Source organism: Pinus tabuliformis, chromosome 1_2 (genome assembly GCF_031772625.1).
Source record: "Pinus tabuliformis cultivar Carrire ecotype Pingquan chromosome 1_2, CPIR1, whole genome shotgun sequence".
In the NCBI taxonomy this organism is placed as follows: domain Eukaryota; kingdom Viridiplantae; phylum Streptophyta; class Pinopsida; order Pinales; family Pinaceae; genus Pinus; species Pinus tabuliformis.
The window spans coordinates 391,820,024-391,828,924 of record NC_142298.1 but is presented as its reverse complement, the minus strand read 5'-3'; the positions used below and the strand labels follow the sequence as shown (position 1 = coordinate 391,828,924).

At 37.0% G+C, this 8,901-nt stretch overlaps 1 pseudogene; it reads right to left on the bottom strand.

Moving 5' to 3' along the window:
* Nucleotides 1–3,253: 3,253 nt before the first annotated feature.
* LOC149206017 (uncharacterized) lies at nucleotides 3,254–4,818 on the bottom strand (annotated as a pseudogene).
* Between the last annotated feature and the right edge of the window lie 4,083 nt (nucleotides 4,819–8,901).

Here is an 8,901-nt window from a genome sequence, read left to right as displayed (position 1 = left end):
ATCTAGGTAGTTTATATGGTGCAAGCTGGCACCCATAGATCCTTATCGCTGTGTGGTTTTGGTATAGGTACTGATCTCCCACTTTGGTTTGTTTGGATAGCTAGAGGACTCTTTTTATCTTTGGACTTATCTTAGGTGGAGGATTTCCTATAAGCATAGTCATGATTGGATGTACAAAAGAGTCTATAAAATATGAATAAGTGTATGGTGATCCAAATTTGTGGAATAATGGGGTCCAAAAAATGACAGACCTGGGCTAGCCTTTGGTATCAAGCTTTTGGAGAGTGAAAGGAAATATGTCTGGTTGGTAATACAGGAAAATATGATAGAGGACAGATGAGTATTTAAATACTCATTCATTGCTCATTCTAGTAAACTGCTCATGCATCCTATCAACTATAAACTTAGCATAATTGTACAAAATAGCAGGAGGTTGTCCTGGGGTATAAATGGACATGAAGGCAAGTATAAGCTCATCAATGTATTCACTGGTAGTGTAGCCCAAAATACATGACATCATGGTCACAATATGCTTTCCCCTTGTAGAGAAAATAGCTGACATATATGGAGGGGGATCTTTAGGAAGGTGTTTTTCTTCTACAATGAAAGTTTGGAGTAACTGGGCCAATCTGGATGGATTTAACTTGGTGTACTGGTCTATCAGATCCCCAATTGAGAGTGGGGTTAGATTGGGTCCTGGTTGAAAATGTAACATTTCATTTATGGATTCAGCTGTGATGGTAAAAAAAACCTTTTGGTCATGAGACATGATAGTTCTATGGCTAGGGACGTAGCATGCATGGCACATGTGGACAATTTCTGGGAAGACATGTACTTGGGGGAACTGATATTTGGGTAAATTGGACTCCCAAAGGCCAATGTCATCTAAATGGTTCAAGTAGTTGTCTCTGCTCAAGCAATGAATTTTGAGCAGGAGCTCTGATGCACTGGTATCTTTTATTTGGAAATCCCTGTTAGCTAGGGGAAGGTGGTCCAGGTCCAAATGTGGAGTTGTCACAGGTCTGACATCCATGGAGACAGGGGTGGCAGCCATTATTCAGTTCTTGTGGATTTGAATTAGGCGCTAGAGGTTTTGAACGGAAATTGGGAACTTTCAAAGGGTTTTGGCCATAGGTGTTTTTAAATTTAAGGTAATTTTCAATTAATTTGACTTAATGAAAATACTTAACAGGCTGAATGTTTCCAAATGTGAACAGGGAGTGGTATTCTATGGTGAAATACCTGGAATTGGGCGAATTGGCTTCAAGTTGATGGTTCATGATAGCTGCAGAGGTTTGTACGATTTTGGCACGGACTAGGAGGTCAGTTGGGTTGTTTGCAGCGTCTTCTGGAGCGAATTTGGAGGTCTATTGGTCAATTCGGCATTTGCAGGAATCGCAAAGGTTTTCACAGTTTTTAGAGAAAATGAGTGAAAAGGGCAAAAAGAGGTCTTTTCATCCTTTTATAGAAAAATGATTGCTTTTGGCGGGTTTATTTACAAATTAACAATTGGAAGTTTTTTCAGTTAATTGTGCAAGTAGTATTGGAGGGTCGTCGCACCACTTTTGTGGCGGGGCAATATTCGGGAGGGGTCAACCGATGCGCTACATCGTTTGACACGTAGCAGTAGGGGGATCAGGGAAAAGCACTTTATCGGGCGGGTAAAAACTGGTGATCGGTCCAGGCCAATGTGGCTGTGAGACATCGGATGAGGGGGGTGACGATCGAACGGGAATCGGGTGATGGAGTTGTACAGGGGATAAAGCAAAGACTTTGGGGGGGGGGGCATAGCTTTAATCTTTGGTGGTATGGGATTAGTTTAGGATTTAACTACTGGGTTAATAATTAGGTGGGGCTTTAATTGCGGGATTAGGGAATCGGGTGAGGTTAAGGATGGGATTAACTTAGGTTTACCAGGATTAGGTAAACTAACTAAGATTGCATCGGGATATGGGTTATTTATATAGTTTGTATTAAAACTAAGGATTGGAATATTTAATTTAGGGATTTAGTTAATATACAGGAAAAGGGGTATGGGGGAATATATAATAAAATCAATAATTAATATGAAATGCAATGGGCGGGGTGGGTGTTTCCTTAAAAAGGTAAAATGTATACGTTTGCGCACTTTATTTACATATGCCCAATACTTAGGATATAGTGTTTTTTGTGGGTTTTTTGGGTGAAAAGGAATTTACATGGAGTTGTTTTTCTTTTCTTAGGCAAAAGCTTTTAACCATAGGAAAAAGGGGGTTTTATTAGGGAAATGAGGGGAGATGAATTTTCATGAAGGGGGTTCAAGTACTTGTGTCCATAAGTCATTAAGCTGAGGATATGGTCCCTCCAAAAGTCAGAGAAATGCTCTGAGCCTCTTTGACTTAAAGGATTTTAAGTACTTAGAACTTTATTTATGGGAAATTAGCAAGTAGAGGCGTAAAATGACTAAGGAGATGTTAAATAAACCAAGTTGTAAACCATGTCCTTGCTTTGTTTACTGCTTATGCACATTTGAAAGATGCATTGAAACATGACATAAGTGCTTTTGTGTGATCACTTGATATTTCTGCAACCTTTCTTCTACTTACCCTACCATTTTTTCTTCATTTTATTTGTGTGCATTTAGGCTAGCAAACCCTTATCAATCCTTTTCTTTTACAAAGTAGACTATCTAATTCTAACCTTATATCATCCAAGGGCTCAAATTAAACTGATGAGCTCCTTTTATTTTCTTTATCTATCTAATGATCTGCCAAGATTAAACTTTTTGGTCAGATTTTACTCTCTAACTATAAACATAGAAGTTCAAAGCATGGTATAATCAAGTTTAAACAGTTTGATTACCATGGATTGTGGCATGAACAACAAGTTGCACACAATCATTATTATAAAAGTAAATAGTAGTGGCATTTTGACTTGCACACTTTCATGATCTCTTTTTGTTTTTTGGGGTTCATATACCTTCATTTTTTAACCTCTTTTCATTCTTTTTGTCCCTTGATTTTTGTTTTAGGACATACCCTCTTTACATTTTTATTTTTATTTTTTTAATATGGAAAACATTTGCAGAAAGCAAAGGTATGTACAATATTACAAGGCTTAACCTTAGTCATTCAAAATTATGACTCCTATTGGTATAGGAACCTAACAGTTGCAATAGATAAACTGCTTAGAAAAGGTAATAATATGAGCCATGAAGTTGTTCATATAAAATCTCCACCTGCCTAGCATTCAATAACAAAATGCACTATTATACTCAAGTGTGCACTTTCCAAAGTTTATAATGAGGAAATATTTTCACTTGCTCCATGAGGTTACAAATTGCCAAGGCAGGACAAGGGAGGCCATGTGCAGAAGTTTCACTTTGCACGCCACCTGAAATGGGAGTACGGAAAATGCATGTTCGACTGCTTCCACATGAGGCATCCATGAACGTATTCACAACAACTAAATTTTCAAGCATTTTTTCTTCCTTGGTAGGTTCTTCGCTTGGACCAGTTAGCTATAATGGTCACATAAAATCATTCATGCAACATCATTAAAATCTCACAAAACTCGTTGCTTGCAAAAATAGGTCTTCTTGTTCACCCTTACATAGAATAACAAATGTCGAAAACAAAACAATATTTAGGAGAGCCAATTTAGGCTTCCTTTATTTCTTTCCATGTTGAAAGTTGAAATCCTATGCACTTTTCCATCAATACATATCTAGGTAGATTCCCTTAACAAAAAAATCATTCTTTAGAATACAAGATTATACGCTTCAGAGTTTACATCAAACTAACTCTATTTAAGAAGAGTCTGCATGAAAAACATCAAATGTTCTAGAGTAATGCTCAAGATCCAACATACCCCTTTTTCCATAGACACCCTTTCTACATGAGAAATAACTTCTCTCACCCTAATAAGGAATAAATGTTCCAATCCTTCAGTTTCTCCCCTTAACAAAAAAAATATTTTTTTTTTAATAACATCACTCATTAGGTTAGCTACATTTCTCTCAATTTCTACCCATGTCTTCTAACAATACCTGAAAGCTTCATCTTTTAATAATAAAACAGACCTCATGCAATTTTCCTAATGAATGCCTCTTTCCATGATTTACAAACCATTTCTTACTAATTTTCCCTAGTCGATCCTCAATTTCAATAATCAATCGACGAACAACAGGCTTCCTCTTTTATTGATCAAAATTCAGAAGACCGGGATCATGATTCTAACAACAGTTCTTTAAGAAAATTAGCATTTTATTCTAAAAGTCAAAATCTTACATTTTTCAAATAACTCCCCCCATCCATGATAATGAAGAAAGCTAAATTTATATCTAGCTTAAATAGGGAACACATCATCTCACCATTACTAAACCTTTTGCTCTATTTCTAATCTCTACGTAAGACATGCTTACTTCCTGACAGTTATGTCATGTTGTGCTAGTGAAAACAATTTTAAATTTCCCAAATTCTACTTAGTTTTCTAATTAAAAATAGCCAACTTTACCTAAGAAGAAATAGTAAATTCCGGAAACAGTGCATATCCATTTTCCAAGTTACTCATGTCATCGCTTCCTTCATTTCCATCGAAGAGAGCTCTGGCACGAATAATCAAATTTGGAGTAACCTTAAACACTTTTTGATCATGTGTTCCTGTTGCCTTGGAGAAACAAAATTCGGTTCCTTGGAATCTTTACACCTCTGGTCATTCGACTCTTTACAAAATGTCGGTTTGATGCATGGAAATTTCCACTGAAGAAGATCTAGTTTAAATGGTTGGAAGTTTATCAAGAAAACTCATACAAACAAATGATCCCAATGCAACCTCCATTGATAAAACCACTTGTAGGAAGGAATTAGACTAGTGCTACCGAACAAATATCCATAAGTATTAGTAGTACCGGGGGCTTTAATATAGGCTTCCCATGGCTTTGGGATAACATGAAACCCATCCCCTTTCATGCAAACACTTCTAGCCATAACATTTGATTTTTTTGGTAAAATATCAATCAAATACAATGGATATGAGTGCAAAACAATGTCATGTGAAGTTAAAACATAGCTAATAGTAAATTTTATAATAACCATCATAAAAATCCTAGGAGGTCCATTAAAAAGTATAATAACCATCACAAAATGTTGGCGAGATCTATGAAAAAAATAAGGTGCACCAACTTTTGATCGTTACAAGAACTGATGTGAAACAACAAAGAAATCATCAAAGACGCATACCATATAGATCCATAAGAGCAGGTTAAAATTTAGGTAGGCGATCCTCCATGAAGGCATTAAAGTGCATTATAAACATAACGTATGGAATAAAGAAAAAACTAAAAGCAACATGGATTGACCATGTGGGTCGACACATGAGGCCCAAGTGCTTGACCACGGACCCAAAGGCCTGAACCATGCCACCTAGCTATATGAACCACACCACTTAACTATATGGAGGATAGATTATTGTCTCGTATGTGGAAAAATTGATTGATTTGAAAGGCATGGCTCTAACACTCAGAAAAAGTGAGGTTTGAGAAAGAAGTTATAAATCCACTTTAGATCGAAGTATGATACATTTTCCCTTTATAAAGCAATTCTTTTTTTTTTTAATCTTGGGATTGAATCAATATGACCATTTTCCCTACACCATGTAGCAGCCGCCAAGGTTTATTCCATCCCACTTGCAAAGGTCCTCTCTTACAAGCTGAGGCACGACTTGGGCAATTTTCTTTGTATTTCAAGCTATTTCACAACAAGGGTATCCATTTAATTTATTTGGTATCCCAATCTGCATGGAAGGTCATATCAGGCCCTCTAAAGGGTGGTCTAACCGCCACCGAGAACAAGTATGAATCTTGTCCTTCAACCTTGGAGCTCTCTAATGTGGGATTCTTAGTTGTTGGTGGGCTAGTGAGGAAAGGGAAGTTAGACTATTAGTCTAAGCAGCTCTCTAATGTACCATCTCTTCGCCAACACCCTTCAAATGATCGACATTCAATTACAAGAAGTGTGAATTACAAGTACCTGCAGTCGAGGTAACGACCCAGTAAAGCAACAAGAGCAGTGAAATTCAATTCCAAGCAGGAACAATAGGCAGCAAGAATTTCAGACAACAAGAGTAGTTAAAAAGAATATCTCAATACATTGGCGAGAAGAGGAAAGTAAGCATATCAATGTAAGTATTATGAAACCCCTACAAGATTAAACATGTTATCTCTATAGGTTGTAATGGAATTTGTCTATTGTTTTGGCAGGCTGACAAAGCAGTCATGATTGACGAAACAATCAACCGTGCAAGTACCTACACGCTAGGTATCAACTTAGGAAGTAGCAATAACAACAATGAAATTAAATTCCAGGCAGCAACAACAGGAGGCAGGTAGACAGTAGCCAACAGGAACTTTAGGCAAGAACAGGAAGAAACAACAATATTTCAATATCAAGAACGAGAAGAATTTGTAGATCTAGACTAAGAAGATAAATAAAGAATGCCTCCACCAACCCAAGAGAGGAATAATAAATGATTAACGATCCCTGAGATTTTTATCTAATTGTGTAAGATCGCAGAGTAATTGCAAAGAATTTTCCATAAGCAAGAAAAATGATCGGTACAACCTCCAAATGGAGGCAATGATAAGTATTTTATGTATGATTGTGTAATGTGTACTAAGAACATGTTAAACATATGGAAATAATAATAAACGCATGCCAATAATTATTGTTACTTCATGCCAATAATTATTGTATGGTAAAGTAACAATTATGACTTATTCAATCATGATCTTATGACATGATCTGGACATGGAAGGTTCGTACCGATTTTAGATAGATTTTAGATACGATTCTAGACAACTGTTAGAAGACGACAAATATCTACAATGTCGCCATGAAAAAACCCACAATAGAATGCCTATCGGCGTAATTAAGCTATGAATTATTTTTTATATGTATCTATATTCATAATATTCACAAATAAAAAATTGATATGGCCATTCTTAAATCATATTATAAATATAAAATTTCTTCTTCTTTGTAACATCCCTGGGTTAAAGTTCATGTAATAAATGATAATAAAATAAAAATAAGACTATGGTCATGGGGCACGTATTCCAAGCTTAATGTTGGGAAAATACTTTAGTGGGCATCACTTTTGATTTAATAATGGATATGGAAATTGAAAAAGACATTGGCAAAGGCAAAGAGGCAATAATTGGCATTAATTATGGAAATAAAGGAAAATGGGAGAAAAGGGAGCTAAAGAGAAAACATATTTGCATGCTAACGAAATTAGAGGAAAAATGAAGGAAATGAAGAAAAATGAGACATCAATAATAAAAAGGCATCATACAATCAATTCACAACTTTTGTTGGTTTTAGCTTTTGTTAGTTTTGGCTTGAAAATAGCGTTAGAGAGAGAGAGAGAGAGATCCAAGAGGAGAAAGAAAGCAAGCAGGGAAGGGAAGGAAAAGTAAATCAAGGAGAGCAAAAGAAAGCAAGGGTAAGGTTGGATCAGTAGCTTCAACAAGAATATTTTCCAGGTAACAGGTTGCATGTCTGATTTCCTACTTGAGTTGTGAATGTATGGTTCATGCATGTGTTTATTTGGTTCATTTGTTGTCATTGGCATGGTTTTTTCCTAGTTTGACAGTGGTTTCAGCCTTGTGTTTCCATTTCCTAGATAGTCATGGTGTGATGGGATTTATTCTCGGTTGAGCCTTGGATTGTCGTAAGGTTTTAGAACTGGGTGAAGTGGTCTCAGGAAAATTCCCAAGGGTTGGGGGTGGAGATGGTTTCCTCTGGGAATCCCTCGACATGTGGGTGGATACAGGCAAATTACTCAAGGTATGATGAAGGAATTTTGAGGCATCGAAGCTTGGTTTGGTTTTGTGATCTCGGGACTAGTTTAGGTGAGATCATGGTAATTTGAGGGTGGAGGTGGATTAACCTCTGGATTCCCTGGTTGATTATGTCTCATTTTATCCCATGATATACCACATTCATGCTAGAATATGGCATGGGGATGATTGGATGAAAGAAAGATTTGGTTTAGCTCAATCTATGGTTGGGTGGTACGTGGAAGTCCCTGACTTGGTTGGATTTTGCATATGTTAATAAGAGTTATTTTCCTATTGTGATTTATGAGCACTTGTACTTGTTATTATGTTGATTTGATGGTTGTTTTGTGATGAGATACCAGGTTACCCTGGATGCCAATAGCCCAGGTTACTCCACACACATGCTTCATCTTTAACTCCTTTTCGACAATATTTCAAAAAAATAATAAAAATAAACAAATAAAAATAACCAAATAAATAAAAAACAAAAAATTAAAAATTAAATTAAAAAATTAAATTAAATTAAAATTAAATAAATAAATATGTAGTCAATCGGTCTCCCTCTGCAATATTGGTCTGAGGACATCTTCAGGCGGATTGGCAACGCTATCAGCTCCTACATGGAATATGACAAATCTTATCAATACACGGGCATGATGGCATATGCTAGGATCCTTATCAATCTGGATACTCGGGGTGGCTTGCAGGAGCATATCACCATACAGTGGAGGGACACCTCCCGCAAGCAGATTATTGACTACGAAGGCATTCCATATCGATGTCGTAGATGCCACAAAGTGGGGCACTTATTCAAGGATTGCCCCCTCAACCGCAAGAACAAGGGTATTGATCAGAGCTTGGAGACGGAGCAGCCCAGAGGAAACCCTACTCTGCCTGACAAGGATATAGAACCGGAGAAGGTTGACAAGGAAGCAGAAGACACTCGAGGAGCACCTGATAAAGCGGGCACTGATATGGGTCACTCAGATACAAACCCTCCATCGCCTCCCCCTCTAGCAAGTACCAGTCCAGCGAAGGAGGACATCTCACATTCAGGTATGTTATCTACATCCTCCTCTCTC